The sequence below is a fragment of the Bos grunniens genome, chromosome 28 (genome assembly GCF_055505025.1).
Source record: "Bos grunniens cultivar Pamir isolate PY7600 chromosome 28, Bosgru_T2T1.0, whole genome shotgun sequence".
Taxonomy (NCBI): Eukaryota; Metazoa; Chordata; class Mammalia; order Artiodactyla; family Bovidae; genus Bos; species Bos grunniens.
Window position 1 is genome coordinate 38,493,512 of NC_141192.1, and position 19,982 is coordinate 38,513,493.

The window sequence follows — 19,982 nt, forward strand, 5'->3', positions numbered from 1 at the left end:
GAACTCAGAGGCTTTGAGGGACGGGATGTTTAGCACACAAAGGGCAAACGTAATTCATATCCATAAACCTGACAAAGGCACGTGACCACTGACCGTTCTACTTTGGAATTTGCTCTTTAACGTAGTAAGGTGGATTCAGAAACTCAGCGAGATGAGGACATTGGTTCAGAGGTCAAGTCTGGCTGAACCACTCGGAGTCACCTCGGCTAGCTCTGCAGTGGTCACAGTCTCCTCCTGTCAACAGCAAGCATTCACCAGGCACCTAAGGGCACCTGTTCAAACCTCAGATCCATCCCTACCTTGTCCCAGAGGGTCAGCAGGGCCAGTAGGCATCTGCAGGCATTTAGGGCATGCTGGGCACCATTCTAGCACATTCGGTGCCCCATCTCATTTCATTCTCACAACACCTTTGAGAGGAGAGGCTGGATAAAAGCAATGGGGAGCATTGATTTTTTCGGTGTGGGCTCACCATGTTATGGGCTTCCCAGGTGGCTCAGTGGTAAAGAATCTTCCTGCCAATGCAGGAGACTTGGGTTCGATCCCTGGGTCGGAAAGATTTCCTGGAGAAGGAAATGGCAACCCACTCCAGTATTCTTTCCTGGAAAATCCCATGGACAGAGGAGGCTGGCGGGCTACAGTCCATGCGGGGAGGTGGGGGTGGGGGTCACAAACAAGCCGTACACGACTGAGGGACTAAACAGCAGCAATGCCATGTTGTAGGTTCCTGTTTAAGCCCCCGACACGCACTGGTCCTGGATGAGCTCTGGAGGGACGGGAGGAGATAGAGAGATGGTGGCTTTGGCAGCAGCAAGCAACCCGGTGAGGGCAGAGCAAAGAAGAGCTTCAGGTGCCAGGAGAGGGACCCACCAGGGGCACAGGCCGGGGCAGAGCCCAGCATAAAGCAGAACAGCTTGGGCGGAACCCAGGCTGCTTTGGTCCCTTGGGACCTCAAGCATGGGAGCTGCCACCTCCCCAGGCAGGGACACTTTCCAACCTGGTAAAGAAATCCTACAGATTTCCCTTCGAAGTTGGGTCCAATGTGGGTTTATTAGGATGCTTCCTAAGTCCAGGAAAACTCAGTTACAGAATCTGTGAAGCACATTTCTCTCTCTCTCTCTCCTGGAGAATCTGATGGGGATAAGAGAGGCAGAGGAGGACCGCCATGCAAAAAGCTATGTTCTAATCATCCCTCCTGACCTCACTCAGCCCCAGAGTATGAGAGAAGCTGGACAAGCAGGAAAATCAGGGGAGTGAGGGAGGTTCTCAGGGGCATCTTGGGGTACTGGCCTTTTTCAGTTTAGGATTCTTGGTTTAACTCCCACCTTTATATGCTTTCCTATATAGGGAAATGGTCCAATTAGATTTTTTTCAGGGATCAGAAGGAACTGAGCTTCTATTTGGTGAACAGAAAGTGTGGCTGCTAGAGGAATAAAGGGTGCTCTGGATTCCAGCTTCCAAGGCGGCCAGTGCCGCTCCTTGTTCAGGACTCAAGGGTGGGGCAGGATACAGCCTAGATGTCCCTTGGCCAGTGCCTAGGGACAAACTGGCTTTTCAGGAAGGAGGCTGATGAGCCAGGAGGTGACCGCATAATAAATTTGTGAGAATTTATCTGCCAAGACTGGAAGGAAGGCTCATCCACAAGCTCTCTGTGGTCTCTATCCCAGGTGATGCCGTCGAGAAGCACAAAGTTTGCAGGCAAGGGAATTCGCAGTGTGTCTTTTCATTCTAGGTCTCGGGCAAAATATGTCCTTTGATTGACAAGGCGTGAAGGTGAGGAGAGAGCGGGCAGAGCCGCCCAGGTAAATCAGAGGGAGATTTTGCAGGACAGGAGGGCATAGAGGAAGCTTCTCCATAGGGTATCTGCAACCTGGGGAGGTGGGAGATAAGTGCAGCCAGAGCCAGCTGGCTCCCGGGGGAAATGGAGAGGGTAGAAGTGCACATTGGTGCTAGTGGGGATGGGCAGGCAGGCTCCCAGGTCGGGGGGAACTTTAGCTGCCCTGCAGGGGGACTTAGGAGTCAGCAACAGGATGCAAGAAAGGACAGAAGGGACCGGGCCCCTTTACGCCTGAGAAGGAACAATGGTCATTCTTCCACTGGAGAATTCTTCCCGAAGAAGAGAGGAAAGGCCTCCAGGGCGAGGGGGTGGGGGCAGGATTAAGGAAAGGGAAGACAGGGACCACAGACGCCTGCACTGACCCAGGCGAGCAAGAGGCCTTGGGAACTGACTTGGAATCTGATATGCCCCGTCTCCGGCATGAAAGAACCTGGCCAGCTCCTGCTGATGGCTTTACCTGAGTGTGACTTTATGACTTCACATGCACCACTGACTCAGCCCTCACCCACCTGCCCACCTCTGTGGCCTCCTACGACCCAGAGCTGCAGGCCCGGAAGGGTCGCTGCCAAGCTGCCTACGGTGAGGGTCTCACATGCTGTGTTGTGAGGTTCTGTGAGACTCACCATCTATACACACAGGAAGAAGGATTTCCCAGAAAAAATAAAGGAAGCTGGCCAATGTAATCAACTCACACAAACCCCTCCTCTTTCCAAATATGCGCCTATCTCCAAAACAATCAAAACGGCCCCATTAAATAACACTTGTTCAGTACAAAGGAAGCACTGCATGATGGGATCACAAACCGGTTCCAAGGAAAACATTCCCAATTGTTAGGCATGCAACAATGGACAAAAAAGGCTGAATGGCATTTCCATGGGAGGACTCTCGAGATTGGGGCAAATCCTTAAGAGCACTTGAGTCCCCTGTTGAGTCCCCTGTCTGGGGGTCACCTGGTGGCTGTCCCACAGTCGGCACCCCCAAGGAGGCTGTCCCTTCCCCACATTGTGTCCAGAAGGGATAGAAGCTGGGCTGGGGCTTGGCACTCATCACAGCCAAGTCCTCACCATCACAGCCTGCTGCCTACCCTCAGTGACATGGACATTTGAGCCATATCTGCCTCTGGTGTCAGCCCCCAGGCCCTCAGTGGGAGGCGGGCCCTCTCTCCACAGTGGTCAGTGGCCCTGGAGACTTCATCTGGTGACAGGAGGAGACGGTCGTCAGGGGCCAGAGGCAGCTGAGACCAGGGAGCCTTTCTTTTTTTTCCCCCCAAAATGTCACATTTTATTACTTGATCAAGGACTATCTTTACGGATACAAATGATGTACATAGTGAAAAACAAACAAAAAACCCCATATTTATGGTCTTCCCTGGGGGTCTGGGCTTCCCTGGTGGCCCAGACAGTAAAGAATCCATTTGCAATGCAGGAGATTCAGGTTCCATCCCTGGGTTGGGAAGATCCCCTGGAGAAGGTAATGGCAACTCACTCCAGTATTCTTGCCTGGAAAAATCCATAAACAAAGGAACCTGGCTGGCTACAGTCCATGGAGTCACAAAGAGTCGGACATGACTGAATGACTCACACACTGGTGGTCCAGTGGTTAAGAATCTGCCTGCCAAGGCACTGGACACAGGTTCCATCCCTGGTCCAGGAAGATCCCACATGCTTTGGAGCAACAAAGCCCATACACCACAACCACTGAGCCTTCGAACTGCAGCTACTGAAGCCCAAGCACCCAGAACCTGTGCTCCACAGAGAAATCACTGCAATGAGAAGCCCACATGCCTTGATGAAGACCCAGCACAGCCAAAAATAAATAAGTAAATAAATTAAAATTAAAAAAATTAAAAGAACCCTCTGCTTAAAACATGTTACATATGCTTGCATTTGACAGTTAAAAACATGTTACTATATCTCTGTGAGATAAACAAATATCATTGTCCTCTTTTTATAAACTAAGAAATTGTAGGTAAAAGAGATTTTTTTCAAGGTCATGTGGATAATATTTCACAAAACAAAAATAAGTAATTATTTATTTTGATTTCTATACAGGGACCTACTACCTATGCTACGATAAAAATTCATCATTTGTTTATCATCACACAGCATTAGAGGTTGGGGAGTCTTAATTTGTCACCAAAAGAAGGGTTTGGGAAACCTTAGGGACAACAGTCTTCTCTTCTCTTATGGGCTGAGTTGTGTACTCTCAGATTCCTATGTTGAAACTCCAACTCCTGGTGTGACTGTATCTGGAGACAGGGATTTTATGGAAATATTAAGGGTGGGGCCCTGATCCCATAGGATTAGTGTCCCTGCAGAAGAAACATCAGAGAGAGTTCTTCCTGTCTCTCTTTCACTCCCAGTCTCCCCATGTGGGGACACAGTGGGAAGGCAGCCATCTGCAAGCCAGGAATTAAGCCCTCACCAGGAACCTGCTCTTGGACTTCCAGCCTTGGAACTGTGAGAAATAAGTGTGTTTAAGCCACCTGGTCTGCTATACTTTGTTATGACAGCTCACACTGACTAAGACATCATTCAGTGACAAACCTGAAGGAAAAAGGGACCAAGAAGTCGGGGGGCAAATGGATCCTGCAGGCATCTCAGGCATCTGCCCATACAGCTGCTGAGGGCTGCCCGCTCAAGACCCCACTGAGCCTCGTACGCATGTCTGTCAGCTTTTATGTTGGGGCTTCCCTGGTGGCTCAGATGGTAAAGAGTCTGCTTGCAGTGTGGGAGACCTGGGTTTGACCCCTGGGTCAGGAAGATCCCCTGGAGAAGGAAATGGCAACCCACTCCAGTATTCTCGCCTGGAAAATCCCATGGACAGAAGAGCCTGGCGGGCTACAGTCCATGGGGTCGCAGAGAGTTGGACGTGACTGAGCGACTTCACTAACTGAAGCAGAAAAGCAGAGCCCAAGAAGAGTGGAGCCTTCTTTCAGTCCTCACTGCGTCTGTGGGTTGTGTGTGCCTCACCTTTGGGTGAAGGCTGGTGTGCCCACAGGCCACGTCACATGGCACCTGTGAATCACAGGCAGGCGGTAAACAGCAGGGAGAGATAAATTCTTAATAAACCAAGTCCCGTTGTTATGCAAATACACCTGCTGACAAAGAAAAAGGGAGCGAGAACTACAGGATATTTATGACAGGGAGAAGCGGGACTGTTTGGAAACAGACGTTTTATGAGGCTCCCGTGAGGCACCAGCTGCTCTTTCAACATTTCTATTTCAGGGCTTTATGTAGGGAAGCGATCCCTCTATAAATAGCAGGGCAAACACATTTGGGGAGGTGGCTGTCCCTGTGTGGGGAGGCTGCGGCCAGGAGCCCCAGGTAACCTTGAGACCCTGTCACCGGACTCTCAGGGGCTTCCCAGGTGGACACCTCCCTCCTTGCCGATGTTTCAGGGGTTCCAAATTCTTTTCCTTTCTGCCTGCCTCTGGGCTTATTCTTTCTTTTTTTTTAAACTTTAAAAATATTTTTCTTTATGTTTTGAAAAAAATTCATCCCTCAGAAAAGTTGCAAGGTTATCGTGTGAAGTGAAGTAAATCAGACAGAGAAAGACAAATATCATATGATTCACTTACATGTGGATTCTAAAACAAAAATGATACAAATAACTGATTTACAAAACATAAATAGACTCAGAGACACAGAAAACAAATTTATGGTTGCCAAAGGGGAAGAGCAGGAGGGAGATAAACTAGGATTTTGAGATTGACATATGCACACTGCTATACATAAAATAGATAAACAACACTGACCTACTGTACAGCACAAGAAACTACCCTCAATATTTTGTAATAACCTATAAAGGAAAAGAACCTGAAAAAATGTATATATATATATATATATATACATACACACATACTGAATCACTCTGCTATATAACTGAAACTACATACCTTGTAAATCAACTCTACCTCGATTTTAAAAAGTTGCGAGAATACTACAAGGAGTATCTGTATGTCTTTTGCACCGATTTACAAGTTCACATTGTGCATCCTCTCTCTGTGTGAATACTTGCTATTTGTCAGTTTTGCTGAGCTATTTGGGATTAAGTTGCAGACAAAGGGGTTCTTTAGGAAGCCAGTATCTCCTGAGAAAGATTTTTTTTTTTTTTAATGTAACCACGATATGGTGAGTTTCACTACCAAGATCTAAAATGAAGTCCATATTCCCATCTTACCGTTGTCCCCAGTATGTTGTCATAACATCCCTCTTTCCCCATATACACGATCCTGTCCAGAAAAATTTGTCACATTTCCTTATTCTGTCTCTTTAGTTTCCTGTAATCCCCGAGAATTCTATAGTCTTTCTTTGAACTGCACAGCCTTAATATTTAGCCAATTAGGATCTGAAAAGGGAAGAAGCATGACCACAGGTACAAAAGAATAAGAGATTTATCAGAGGATTTGTTTATGGCAGCATCGTGGGAGAAGCGAGCCCTCCAAGCACCGGGCAGCCACTCCATGTCTGCCCGAGTGTGTGTGTGCTAAGTCACTTTAGTCGTGTCCGACTCTGTGTGACTCTATGGTCTACAGACCGCCAGGCTCCTTCCTCTGTCCATGGAATTCTCCAGGCAAGAATACTGAAGTGGGTTGTCATGCCCTCCTCCAGGGGATCTTCCTGACCCAGAGGTCACACCCGGGTCTCCTGCATTGCAGGCAGGTTGTTTACTGACTGAGCCACCAGGGAAGCCCCACTCCATGTCTACCACCCGGATTTTGTGCACATTCTATTTTGCGCACATTCTCTACCCACCTGCCCAGCCACCTTTCGTCCCCACACTTCTCTCTCCTCCTGTAAAAGAGCATCTGATAAATGTAAGGCAGGTGAGCATACCTGCCAGCTGTCCTTCAGTGTCAGCCCGCTTACCAGGTTAGGTCCTCGTCTCAGCTTCTCTTCCTTGTGAGATGGGAGACCTCCCTGGGGGGACAGAACCCAGTCTATCCTATTTACAGGTCCATCTCCAGGAGCCAGCCCAGGACCTGGCAGAGTCTTGACTCACAAAATAGCTGGACAGGTGAAGGGATGAACTGGTTCATCACGACAGATGAACCGGATGAACTGCTTTTCTGGAATCCAGACTGCCCGAATGATGACTTGTATGGTTGTTTGTTGTTTAGTCACTAAATCGTGTCTGACACTTTTGTGATCCGATGGACTGTAGCCCTCCAGGCTCTTCTGTCCCTGGGATTCTCCAGGCAAGATTACTGGAGTGGGTTGCCATTTCCTTCTCCAGGGTATCTTCTGACCCAGGGATCGAACCCAGGTCTCCTGGATTGCAGGCAGATTCTCTACTGCTGAGCCTCCTGGGAAGCCTGACTGGTGGGGTTTGGGTCTCGCTATGAGCAATGGCTCAGTCGGTGGGCTGTAGGGGATTGGATCTGCCGCTGTGTCCAGTGGTGACTGTCCTGGAACAGAATTGCTATGATTAGGGCAGGATTCAATTTCAAGGCCTGGAAAGCCAGTATATCAGTTGGCTTAAACAAGATAGGCATTTATTTCTCTTTCACATGAACTGCCTCCTGAGGGAAGTGACCAAGGCACCCTTGGGGTCCCAGGCTCCCCTGACTTCCCGCTCTACCCTCCCCGGGGTGTGGCCTTCTTTCTTGTCCCTAATGACTATTACCTACTTTCAGGGTACAGGAAGAATCACAAAACAAAAAAGAAACCAAAAGTGTAGCCATGGGACACCTCCGCTTACACCCCACTACCCAGCACTTGTGTGGGCCACATGGGTGGCAAGGGAGGTGCAGTGTGATCTTTATCCTGGGCAGCCTCCTGCCCAGGTTAAAATGCTACTGCCATGGAGGAGAAAGGAGTGGTTGTGTCAGGGTCCCAGCCGTCTTCCCCACAGTTGTGTTTGGGGGAAGGCCACATGTCTTGGTTTTCACTCTTTCACATGCAGGATATGAGATTGAGCAAACTCTGGGAGACAGTGAAGACAGGGAGCCCTGGCATGCTGCAGTAAATGGGGTTGCAAAGAGTCGGACACAACTGAGCAACTGGAAAACAGCAACCTAATGCAAGATGGGCAGGGGGCAGAGGGCCCAGGCCCCATCTCTGCCAGGACAGTGAGGCTGCTCATCATTAGCTTCTCCTAGGAGTGGGGCAAGCTGGAGGCTGTGTGTCATGATTGGATTGCTTGAGTTGAGTGGCACGAGGCCGTCCGTAATGCAAATGACAAAAATTCAGAGAGTAGGCTGTCCTTAAATGCATTGGGAAAATCCCCCATGAAACAACAACAAACAAAAACTACTCGAAGCCCATGGGAGAAGAGAGGAGGGTTGTGTGTGTTTGTACATCGGAACCACGGTTTCTCATGGCAGGCTCACTGGCTGTTTTTGCTGCAGTATGATAGAAAGAGCCCATTTACTGTAGGGTGGGAATTTTAAATCTCCTTTTAAAAACATGATTCTCCTGGGATTGTGTCAGAGGCAGGGAAACTGCTCCCGGGAGAACAGTTTCGTAACAACTTATAGCTGAGTTTATTTTGTTTCATTAAAGTATGCCCGGCTGATCGTTTCCTCCTGTTCTCATGCCTTGGGAGGCAGAAGGTAGAAAGCAAATTGGCCCCTGAACAGTACAGCGGTTGGCGTGTGAACCAGGGATGCCCCTCGCTGTGTTCAGCGGGTGAAACACCCTGACTCCCAGCAGTCCTTACGGGTGGGGAGGGGTAGGGGAGTGCCTCTGATAAGGGAAAGGCGGTGTGTGCTTGATTTAGCCACATGGCGCTTGAGCATGAACTGCTGGTGTTCATCCAGGTCAGTTTCCCCATGTCTTCCAGTCTGTGGGATCTGGACCGGGATTGTAACATTGCTGGAGAAGGAAATGGCAACCCCCTCCAGTATTCTTGCCTCATGGACAGAGGAGCCTGGCAGGCTACAGTCCGTGGGGTTGCAAAGACTTGGACGTGACTTAGCGACTAACCCACCACCACTGGGCATCACAGGGCTAGGGTTTATCTATTTAGTCATTGTCCCTCTAAGCCCTTGTGCTATTTGGCAGGTCAGAGGGGCAAATGCAGGAATGTGTACGTGTCAATCAGTGGAGTAAACAGAAGCACAAAACCGGGAGGCCTGCATTTATTGAGGGTGTACTATGTGCTAGGTCCTGAATGGACACCATCTCAAGACAACCTTTGAGGACATAATGACTGACTTCTCACTTTGGAGCCGAGGTCAAGGAGGTTGTGGCAACTGAGGAATTTGCCTCCAGGTCTGCCTGTGATGGGGTCTGGGGGTGGGACACTCAAGCAGGGAGGCAGCCCAGCCCTTTAAGGCTGCCCAGGGGCATCTGTGCAGGAGACAGAAGGCTTTCTCACGGTGGGGGCTGCACGGGCTATCACAGGACAGGCCCCTCCCTCCACTAACGGACCATCCCGGCAGACTTTTTGCCATTAGCAGCGGCCTCTGTGGTTTGACAAAGGTCCTCCAGCTTATCTGGCCCTTGGTTTCCTGTGATATTAATGTTTACACCGAGACAATACCAGCGCTTTCACTGTGGGTTAGAATGAAGAATTTACCTTCTTCAAGTGTGAGATCTGCCCTCCTGAACTTTTCCACACCAACCGTTTAACCCTTTGATCCTTTCAATCTGTTGTTTTCCATATATCAGCTGGTGTATCAAGCCAGCTTGGATTTAAAATCCTCTCCCTGGCCCAGTGCTAATGTAGCAGAAAACAACAAATTCGGAAAGACTGATCGAGAGATTTAAATAATAAAAAAGTGACTTCCTCACTTTGTTGGTGTCTTTAGCAAAGCAGATATTTACTCCGTTAGTAATTCATTTTTAAAAATCTTTTTATGTACTCATTTTTGTCTTCGCTGGGTGTTCGTTGCTGTGCGCAGGCTCACTCTCGTTGTGAAGAGCAGGGAACTACTTTCTAGCTGCGCCGGCGCTTCTCATTGCAGTAGTTTCTCTTGTCTGCGAGCACAGGCTCTGGGGTGCGTGGGCTTCAGTAGTCTTGGCGCTGGGGCTTAGTTGCCCTGAGGCATGAGGCATCTTCCGTGGACCGAGGATGAAACCTGTGTCCCCTGCATTGGCAGATGGATTTTTAACCACTGGACCACCAGGCAAATCCAGTCATTTATTTTTTTCCCTGTGTCCCGTGGGAGAGAGATCTCAAAGAGTTTCAGGTTTATTGTTCTGCTGAGCTTTGCATGGGCCAGCGTGTTTTCTCCTGCACCTCCCATTCTAGGGGACAGACTCAAGCATAGAGTTTCCACCAAAGCAGCACCGCGGAGACCCCGCCCTTCCCCCAAATGCAATCCAGAAAATTCTCCTCCACCAAATAATAATTGTCGCATCCTCAAGGTATATACTTTTATACCAAGTAGTCCTTTGTTTCTCCCCATATGTCTTGCAGCTGTTTTCTTATGTTTCTATGCTGCCGACTCTGTGCTGTGGGCAATATTGAAAACGCATATGTCACAATCCCTGCCCTCAAGGAACTTACCAGACAGTTGGGAATTGACACCAAAAAAATGATAGAGAACCACAAAGATGGCACAGCCTCAAGACCTAAATTTCAGACTATAGTTTGAAATCCTTTAGTGGATGGGCTGTAAAATGAGTTTAAGGGATCACAATTGGCATTAAAAAAAAAAGGAAATAACTCAAACAGCAAAGATTTGAGTGTCTATGACATAGTACAAGTAAGCATATTTTTAGTAAAAGTTTGGTTCTGTTTTACATAGAAATATCATGTTTCTTACCATAGGTCCTGGTCACATGTGTTTGAACACTTCTGACAAGCCAGGTGTGAGGTGAGTATGGTCTGGTGTATGAAAGAATGCCAAGGAGGGGCAATCGTTCCTAACTTGTGTTTGAGTCATGGACCCTGAGGACCATTTGAGAATGATTGCAAGTCCCTCTAGAAAGCATACATATGGCTGACATTTTGCCTATGATCTCAGTAGTTCATGGACTTTACAACCCGTTCACAGACCTTGGTTAGATCCCTTTGATCTGGAGATTAAAGCCAGGAGGTGGGGGTGGGGGCGGTGGAGAGACTGGGGGAGGTGGTGCGGTCTCTGTTTTCAGGGCCCTGAATTTCTGTTGAGGAAAGAAGATCATCCATTACTCACGGGAAGTCAACAAAGGCTTCCAAGGAGAAGCAGCTGACCTGCATTTTAGGAAGATTGTTCTGGAAGCTTTAGAGGGCAGAAATCCAACTCGGAGGCTTTGTAATAATTATTTGAGAGATGGGAGAGGCGGATAGGTAGGAAGGCATAGCCTGAGATGTTTTTATAATGAAAAAAGAAATCACTGGACCTGGTATTTGTTTGGATAGAGGGGAAAATGAGGAAAAGAGTCTAGGGTGGCCCCTGGGTTTCTAGTTTTAAATGGACAACGATGCTCATCACAGTGTCAGGAATAAATAGGGGGGAAAAGTAAATCTGGGAAAGAGTATGAGTTTAGTTTTGTGGTTAATGGACATGCTCAAGTATATATCTGGAGATCCCAACATGCTTCCTTTGAAAACAAAGAGCAAGTGCCAGTGAAGGCTGCCTTAGGGTGGGGCTGAGGACTGGCGGACTGGAGGAAGAGGGGGCTTTGTACTTCGTTTGCATGGGCGTGTTGTTTGGTGGAACAGTTTGGCAATCCTGGGACAACAGGAGTGTTCTAAAGACTCTGAAGTCCCCACTCACTGTGGAAATAACAGGAAAGGCACAGCAGGTGAACTGGTGAGGGGGGCAAAACAGTGCTTGGAATACAGCTTGGGGCTCTAGAGGCAAGAGGGACTGGTTTTAGAAATAGAGGGGGAGGGGCTGGTCCTGCTCAGTAGAGAAGAAGGCCCTATAGACTGTGGCAAAGTATATCCTATACTGGACTGGGTTGCTCTACTCTCCTCCAGGGGACCTTCCCCACCCAGGGATGTGTGTACATAAGTCGCGTAGTCATTTTCGACCCCATGGACTGTAGCCTGCCAGGCTCCTCTGTCCATGGAATTCTCCAGGCAAGAATACTGGAGTGGACTGCCATTTCCTCCTCCAGGGAATCTTCCTGACCCAGAAATCAAACCTGGATCTTCTGCATTGCAGGCAGATTCTTTACTGTCTGAGCCACCAGGGAAGCCAGGATCGAACCTGCATCTCTTCCATTTCCTGCATTGGCAGGCGGGTTCTTTACCATTAATGCCACCTGGGAAGCCCATGTGTGTGTGTGTGTGTGTGTGTGGACAATGTCCACCCCACCAGAAACCTGAATTGGTGGGTCTGTCCACTCCCACGCCATCAGCACGTGTGAGAAAGAAGCACCCTGACACTAACACTGCCTATTTCTAGCCCATGTCATGGCTGTGTTCTGCTGTGTCTCTGGTCTGCTTCTGATCTGCCAGGTCCTACGCTTCTGCTGGGTCCTTTTATGGCTTAGCACTGAACCCTCAAGCCTAGTGCCCAATAATGCCCACTCAGTCTTGACCTCTGCTGGCCTCCACCACATCCGTCTACGATTTGCCTTTGAATCCTGGCCTGAACTTCTGCCAGCATATCTGGACCACTGTCCTGTCTCATCCAGTCCTGTGGCCTGGTTTCTGCTGAATTCCACTGAGCCTGCCAGTGGACAATATACCAGAGACCAGGATCCTCCAGTCTCTTCCAGGCCTGGGTACCAGAAACAACCATATTTGTTTCTGCTACAGAAGATCAGGTCGGGAAGGAACTTCACGTTTGTTCACTCTTGATGGGTGCTGCTGGGAATCTGGGTTAGAGTCAAATCTGTATTTGATGATCTGGGCAAACTCCTCAACTGTTTGTTTGTAGTGTTACTAAATAGTTCCAGATGTCAGTATAACATGTATGCCATGATGCTATGATTGGAGCACTCTGTGCTGAAAAAAAAGTTTTTTTTTCAGATAAGCAAAATACATAAGGTGAAATTAAATCTCCTTCTCAGTCTGGAAACCTCTGTGAAGATCCTGCATTATTTACCAACCACAAGAGCTTTTCCTTGGCTGGGGCATGTGATCCAACTAGCACTTTTTTCCAGCTGCTCAAACATACTTTGGCACAGTCACTCACTAGCTCCAAATACCAGGATTACTCCATTCCTGTTCAGAGGTTCAGTGACTTGGCTCCCAGAGGAAAAGCAAAGGCAGTTTCAGAAATCTACTAACTCCCCAAATGGAACTAAATAATAGCCCTGACTTCAGGGTATTGTTTGAAGGTGAAAGGAGATGATGTGTAGAAAGCATTTATGGGATGTATGTGCCTGGCACCTAGGGAGGTCTGGGTCAAGGTCAGCTCTTTTCCTTAGGAGGTTCTACGGATGAACACATCAGCTGGGGCTTCTGGGGTGGGTTTGTCATAAGTTGAGAAATCAATCCAGAGTCTCCAGGATGCTATGTCAGCAGCTGAGGAAGACCCAAGTTTGAATCCTAGCTTTGTATCCTCCACCCTGGGTTTTGCTGAGTCTCAGTGTTTTCATTTGTCAATGGAAAGAATGCCTTTCTCAGAGGGCTGCTGAAATGACCAAGAAAAACATGGACTAATGGTAAGTTATCAAGCAGCAATTATGATTACTGTGATCTCTCCCGCTTCTTTTTTTAAAAAAAAAATGTTGATTTTTTTTATTTGGCTGCACCAGATCTTTGTTGCAGAATGTGGGATCTAGTTCCTTGACCAGGGATTGAACCTGGACTGCCTGCATTAGGAGTGTGGAGTGGGGCTTCCCACCAGGGAAGTCCTCTCCCTTGCTTTTTGTAGCAAGTTGTCAGGAGAGCATCACATGCTCAGGTATCTTCTTGGGTGTTACAGAATTGTTTTAGTGTAGGTGATGACCATTCATTCGTTCGTTCATATGGTCATTCATCAGTTCATTCGTTCATTCGTTCACCTAACAGATATTTGTTGATTACCTTCTATGTTCTTGTGCTAGAAATACTGCACTTGCCCTTATGGATGTCATATCCTGGTGAGAGAACACAGTCACATAAACCAAAACATATGGGAGGTACGTGTGATGCCTGTGCAAATGGGCAACGTCAGGTTTATTAGGGAGATTCAGGGTCTGACTTCACCAAGCTCAGGGAGCCAGCGACCTAGGAACCCATGACCTTTATGCCTACCCAGGCTTTTCCTAACTGGATTGACTTAGCTGGTGCTTACAGTTGAGGTCCTTCCTCCAGTCCTGTGTGTCCCGTGGGGCCCTTGCCTCCCAGGCTCAACAAGGTCTGTTGCTCTGGGGCTCCCTAACTTCTGCTTTGCTCCCCATCTGGATGAAGGGTGCTCCTGGAGTTTTTATAAGAACATCTAGCTTCTCTAGAAAATTAACTCAGGAAACTAAATAGTGCTTCTGGCTGTGGGGAGGACACAGAAGAGAGCTCTGATTCTCCATCCCAGGACCCAGAACTGCCTTCACATCTCACTCAAGCACCCCTGAAACTTGTCAGCCGCCTTCACACTGTGGTGTCTTGGTTAACACTGTTCTGTCAGCCTAGCATCTCCCTTCTCCACCTCTCAGTTCTATCCATCTGCCCAAGTGCTGCTCAGATAATCCCTCTGTTTCAGAGAGTGCAAGCTGTCCCCCAGTATCCATTATCCTCTGATTCTGGTGGTCCCAGAGTCTCTGGAGTTGAACTGGGCACATGGCGAAGCGTGCAACACTTCCCAGACTTCCTGAAGCTCGATGTGGCCATGGGACCAGGAACTGGCTCCTTCCCACCCTTCTTGCTGGCAGGAATGGGAACTTGGTATTAGGACCCCATATCCTGGCAGAGCAACAAGATGGAAGGTGCCTGGCTCCTTGATGTGGTGAAGCTGCCCCATCAGCCCTGGGACATGGATGTTCAAGCAGTAATCTGAGAGAAAACCAGTCTCTCTTTTTTAAAAGATAGTTATTTTGTGTTTTTTTTCAAATTTAATTTTTTATTCTACATTGGAGTATAGTTGATTTACAATGTTGTGTTAGCTTCAGGTGTCCAGCAAAGTGATTCAGATGTATGTATGTATGTGTGTATATATATATATTTATATACATCTTTTTCAGATTCTTTTCCCATGTAGGTTATTACAGAATATTGAGTAGATTTCCCTGTGCTAATCAGCAGGTCCCTGTTGTTTATCTATTTTATATCAAGTAGTGTGTATATGTTCAGAGAAGGCAATGGCACCCCACTCCAGTACTCTTGCCTGGAAAATCCCATGGACGGAGGAGCCTGGTGGGCTGCAGTCCATGGGGTCACTAGGAGTCGGACACGACTGAGTGACTTCACTCTCACTTTTCACTTTCATGCATTGGAGAAGGAAATGGCAACCCACTCCGGTGTTCTTGCCTGGAGAATCCCAGGGATGGGGGAGCCTGGTGGGCTGCCGGCTCTGGGGTTGCACAGAGTTGGACACGACTAAAGCGACTTAGCAGCAGCAGCAGCAGCAATGTGTATATGTTAGTCTCAAACTCCTAATTTACCCCCTCCTCCCTTCTCCCCCAACACCACCCCGTGGCTCAGTAGTAAAGAATCTCCCTGCCAACATGGGGATGCAGGTTCGATCCCTAGGTTGGGAAGAGCCCCTGGAGAAGGAAATGGCAACCAACTCCAGTATTCTTGCCTGGAGAATTCCATGGACAGAAGGACCCGGTGGGTGCAGTCCATGGGGTCACAAGGAGTTGGATATGACTGAGCGACTAAATAACAACAGCAACTACCACATATCCTGTTTGGAAACCATAAGTTTGTTGTCCAAGTCCAAATGAAAAAAAAAAAAAAAGAAGTAGATGTGAGACACAAGCTGACTTTTATCACACTAGAAATGGAAGAAATTTGGGGAAAAAATGTAAAATAATGCAAGTCTTTTAATGCAAGTTTTTGTTTTGGAAAATATACTTGTTTTCATTACATTAAAAAAGCTAGTTATTTTGGTTTTCTTTAGAGAACCAGATCTAATCTCCGAAAGACTCATGCTCCTGTGTGAGAAAGCTGAGTCCCTTTCTGCCTCTTCCTATATATCCTAAACATGTGTGCTTTGGCCTTCAATAAAGCCATCCTTCGGCTCTGTTTTGGAACCCAGAGATTTGTAGGAGCGTATAGTTCCCTGACAACATGACCCCTGGGTGAGCAGGAACCTGTCCTATTAAATGTGTACCTCTCCCTATAGCCATAAGCACAGTTAACCGTTACTCTTCGTGTACTTAATGAATGTGTGCTTAATGAATTTTTGGTGAATGAAGAACGATTCCCTGATTCTCCTGGACTAAAAATACCCTTTTTCTAAAGCATCTCTGTCCAATATAAATATAATGCAAACCATATACGTCATTTCAAATTTCCTAGTAGCCACCTATAAAGAAAATGCCAAAGCAATTTGGTGACATTCATTTTAGTTAGATGTTTCATTGAACCCTTTATATTCAAATGTTGTCATTTTCACAAGTAATCATTATAAAACTTATTACCAAGAGAGTTTTTACAGTCTTGTTTTTCATGCTAAGCTTTGGTATGTGGTGTGGTTTTTGTATTTTCAGCTCATCTCACTTGGGACCAGCTGTGTTTTAAGCACTCAGTGGCCACTTGTAGTGAGTGGCTTCTGTACTCAGTTCTGGGGGGCCCTAAGCCATCTTGGAGGCACAGGGGAGACCTGAAGGGGCTGGAAGGGCAAAGGGGATACAGGGAGGCAGAAACGAGGCTTCATAGAGTTTTGCTTGGCTGTGATACACTAAGACTCAGTGAATCGTAGCAACTGTTGAGTGATTTCAATACAGAAAAAATATTGTGGGAAGAGGAGGAACCACTGACAAAATGAAAGAAGAGATGGAGTCAGGAATCAGGAGTAGGCAGACTTTGAGAGGAACTCTGGGGGCCACCAAAGCCTTCAGGTAGAAGTCGAGCTCTGCCATATTTAATGGTGGATTAAAATGAGGACCAACCTTGCCCAAGAGACATTATGGCACGAGGCTGGATTTTCCACCACATTGCCTGAGTGACCCCGGTGAGCCGTTTCCACTCTGAACTTCAGGTTCCTCAGGAAGCCCCCTGGTAGCAATAGCCTGTGGGTGGAGAGCAGTCTCTTCAAAGGATCAAGATTCCCAGCAGCATGGTAAGGAGACATTCCATGGGCCATCTCTGACAAGCTCTAGGGCCACCAGACACAGCAGGCTCCATGGATGTCCCGGAGGAAGGATGGAGGAAGGCTTTTTTTCTTGGCTTATGGAAACAACAGGTAGTTTCCAACCGAGGGATCTGGCCAAGGAAGAGTTGATTCTGCAGGAAGGGAAAACTCAGAGACTGATCAAGGGAGGGGCAGTCCCCACACAGTGGGGAGGGGGAGGGAAGTTTTGGAACACAGAAGGCAGGATAAATGCCTTTTTTCCTGTTCCTGGAATTTCCTTCATGGGGCTCAGGGGTCTGAGGAGATGGGGCATGAAATACCTCTCAGCAGCCCAGCCTGGGCCTATACAAGGAAGAAATGGAGAATCATGGCACTCACATGAATCATTTGAGGGAGAAGCAAAAAAAACACCCCCAAGAATTCCTTTAAGATCTCAGCCTTCCAGTATCTTGGGCTTCTTTTATCCAGGTAATAGTCTTGGTTTTCTACATAACTTGGGCTTCCCTGGTTGCTCAAATGGTAAAGAATCTGTCAGCAGTGCAGGAGACCCAGGTTCAATTCCCAATTCAGGAAGATCCCCTGGAGGAGGGAATGGCAGCTCACTCCAGTATTCTTGCCTGGAGAATTCCATGGACAGAGAGAGGAGCCTGGCGGGCTATGGTCCACGGGGTCGTAAAGAGTCAGACACGACTGAGTGACTAACACACTTTCTTTCCACACATAGATCTGGTCATAAAGGATGTGGGAGGAGGCCAACTTGGAATTGATTTCAGGAGGAGGAGGTCTGATGTCTCGAAGCTCAAGGTTCCAGTCACTGGAGTATTCCAGGCAATAACGGAAACCACGGTCACGGTGATGGTCTGAGAACATTTGCGTGCTTGATTCACCAGAGAATCTTAGAAACTTATGACTTTGTTCTTGGGATGCTGCCAGTCTTTCTGGAAGTGGCTGTACTTTGGGATGAAAGCAGCTGAGGAAATAAAAAAGTGTTAGGTCAGGACCAACAGCCTGACGTAAAATCCCCAGGCCAGCGTTGCAAATGAGAGGTCGGCCAACCCCCAGACCAAGTGTATTCTTGATGGAAAACTAATTAATTCTCAAGAAGGAAGTATGTCATTGGATAGAGTTCCTTCTTGTCTCCCCAGCTTGTAGAAACAGCTGGACTTGTAAAATTTTCTGCATAGAACGCTGGTCCTTTAAGACCCAGCCTTGGCCACATGTATCCCAATGTTTCCTGATGGTGATGCTTTCCTTGAGTGGCCCCACTGGGGATGAAGGAAGAAGTTTCTACTGCACATCTGGACTGGTTCTTGGTCCAAGCAAGGTGCTCCACAAATGTGTGTGAAGAGGAGGCATTCATGAGACTCAGCTTCTGAACAATTAGGAGAAAGAGGCACTTGACTCCTCCCACTTCCTCCTGCCTTCATCCTCCAGGTCTGGTGTGCCCAGAGGGCACCGGAAGCCCACCTTTTTATTTTTTGCCAGTCTTAGTATTGTGTTGCTTAGCGCTGTTTTTCTTACGTAAGAGGGAATATCCAACAGACTTGATAAACGTATTCATTCTCACGTGAGAGGAATTTAACCCTTCACCCTGGTCCTGAGTGGCCTAGGCTGAAGATTCAGAGCTTAAGCAGCTGGTTGCCAATCAGGATTTTGCCCCTTACTAGCTGTGAGGCTCTGGGCAATTATTCACTTTGCCTCTCTGAGCCTTAGTTTTCTCTTTCATCTTAAAAACAGAAGAGTGTTCCTTGTGTTTATCATTGTTTAAAGTAGAAGTTCTTGGGACTCCCCTGGCAGTCCAGTGGTTAAGACTCTGAGCTTCCACTGAAGGGTTCAATCCCTAGTTGGGAAACTAAAATCTTTGAATACCGTGTGCGGAGTGGCCAAAAAGGAAAAAAAGTAGAGGTTCTTAACCTGAGTCCAGGGATGAGCTTTAAGAAATCCATAAACATTCCGATATACCTGGTAAATTTTTTTCTCTTTGCATATGTGAATTTTCCTTCAGAGATGATCTGTAACTTTCATCAGATTCTTAAAATGGCATTTGACATTTGCCTGCCTCTCCCCTCAAATAACACCACTGGGTTAGGGATGACACCTGTAAATGGTATACAGTAAAATTTCTACTTAAAAGGTTTTAAAAAATGGTAATGATTTTTATACCTACTTTCCAGGGTTTGTAGGATTAAATGAGATGATGGACAGTAAGCTCTTAGCACAGTGTTAGACATGCTGCAAGCACCCCAGTGCCGGATACTGGGGTAAGATTTTGAAACGCAGAGACTTAATTTTCTCTTTTGTCTTCTAGAGTATATAACCTGTATGCTAATTGGGTGGTGCTAGAGTAGAGGAAGGAAGCAGAGGGGAGATTGTGATTTATCCCAGAAAAACTCTCCACCATTCGTTTTGGCGACCTCACCTAGAAGCTGGGAGTTGACTGGACAGCTTGCATGAGTGCAGGGCCAGAACTCTCTGTCTTAGACAAGAAGTTGAGTGTGCTCCAGGGATATAGGCATTAGGAATGTTGTATTAGGGCAGAGTAGTGAGAGTAGGGCTCCCCTCCCTCCAGAGCAGGCAAAACAAGATTTCTGTCTGTAGGGAATTTTAAAATGAGGATAAAATTGGGGCTTCCCTGGTGGTACAGTGGTTAAGAATCCACCTGGCAATGCAAAGGATACCAGCTGCAGCCTTGGTCCAGGAAGATCCCACATGCTGCAGAGTGACTCAGCCCATGCTCCTGGAGCCCATGCTCCACAGCAAGAGAAGTCACCACCATCAGAAGCCCGCACACCCAATGAAGAGCAGTGCAACCAGAGAAGGCCCGCGTGCAGCAATGAAGACCCAACACAGCCAAAAATAACTGAGTCAATAAAAGAATAGAATGAACCCAAATGAGTCTATTTTTTATTGTCATAGGCAATTTTAAACACTTTCTGTGATAAAGAAGATCTGATATATACTAGAATAATGCTATTTGCAGCAACATGGATGGACCTAGAGAGTATCATACTGAGTGAAGTAAGTCAGACAGAGAGAGACAAATTTCATATGATATCCCTTATATATGGAATCTAAAGTAGGACACAAATCAATGTATGTAAG

General features: G+C 47.3%; 1 long non-coding RNA gene across 1 annotated transcript in view; it reads left to right on the plus strand.

Annotated features, from left to right (window-relative positions):
- The window catches only part of LOC147343162 (uncharacterized), a 41,587-nt gene extending 21,821 nt beyond the window's left edge, over window positions 1–19,766 (plus strand). Inside the window, exons 2-3 of the long non-coding RNA XR_015157158.1 lie at window positions 10,556–10,601; window positions 17,605–19,766. This is a non-coding gene — a long non-coding RNA (uncharacterized LOC147343162). The remainder of the gene's footprint in view (window positions 1–10,555; window positions 10,602–17,604) is intronic.
- The last annotated feature ends 216 nt before the right edge of the window (window positions 19,767–19,982 follow it).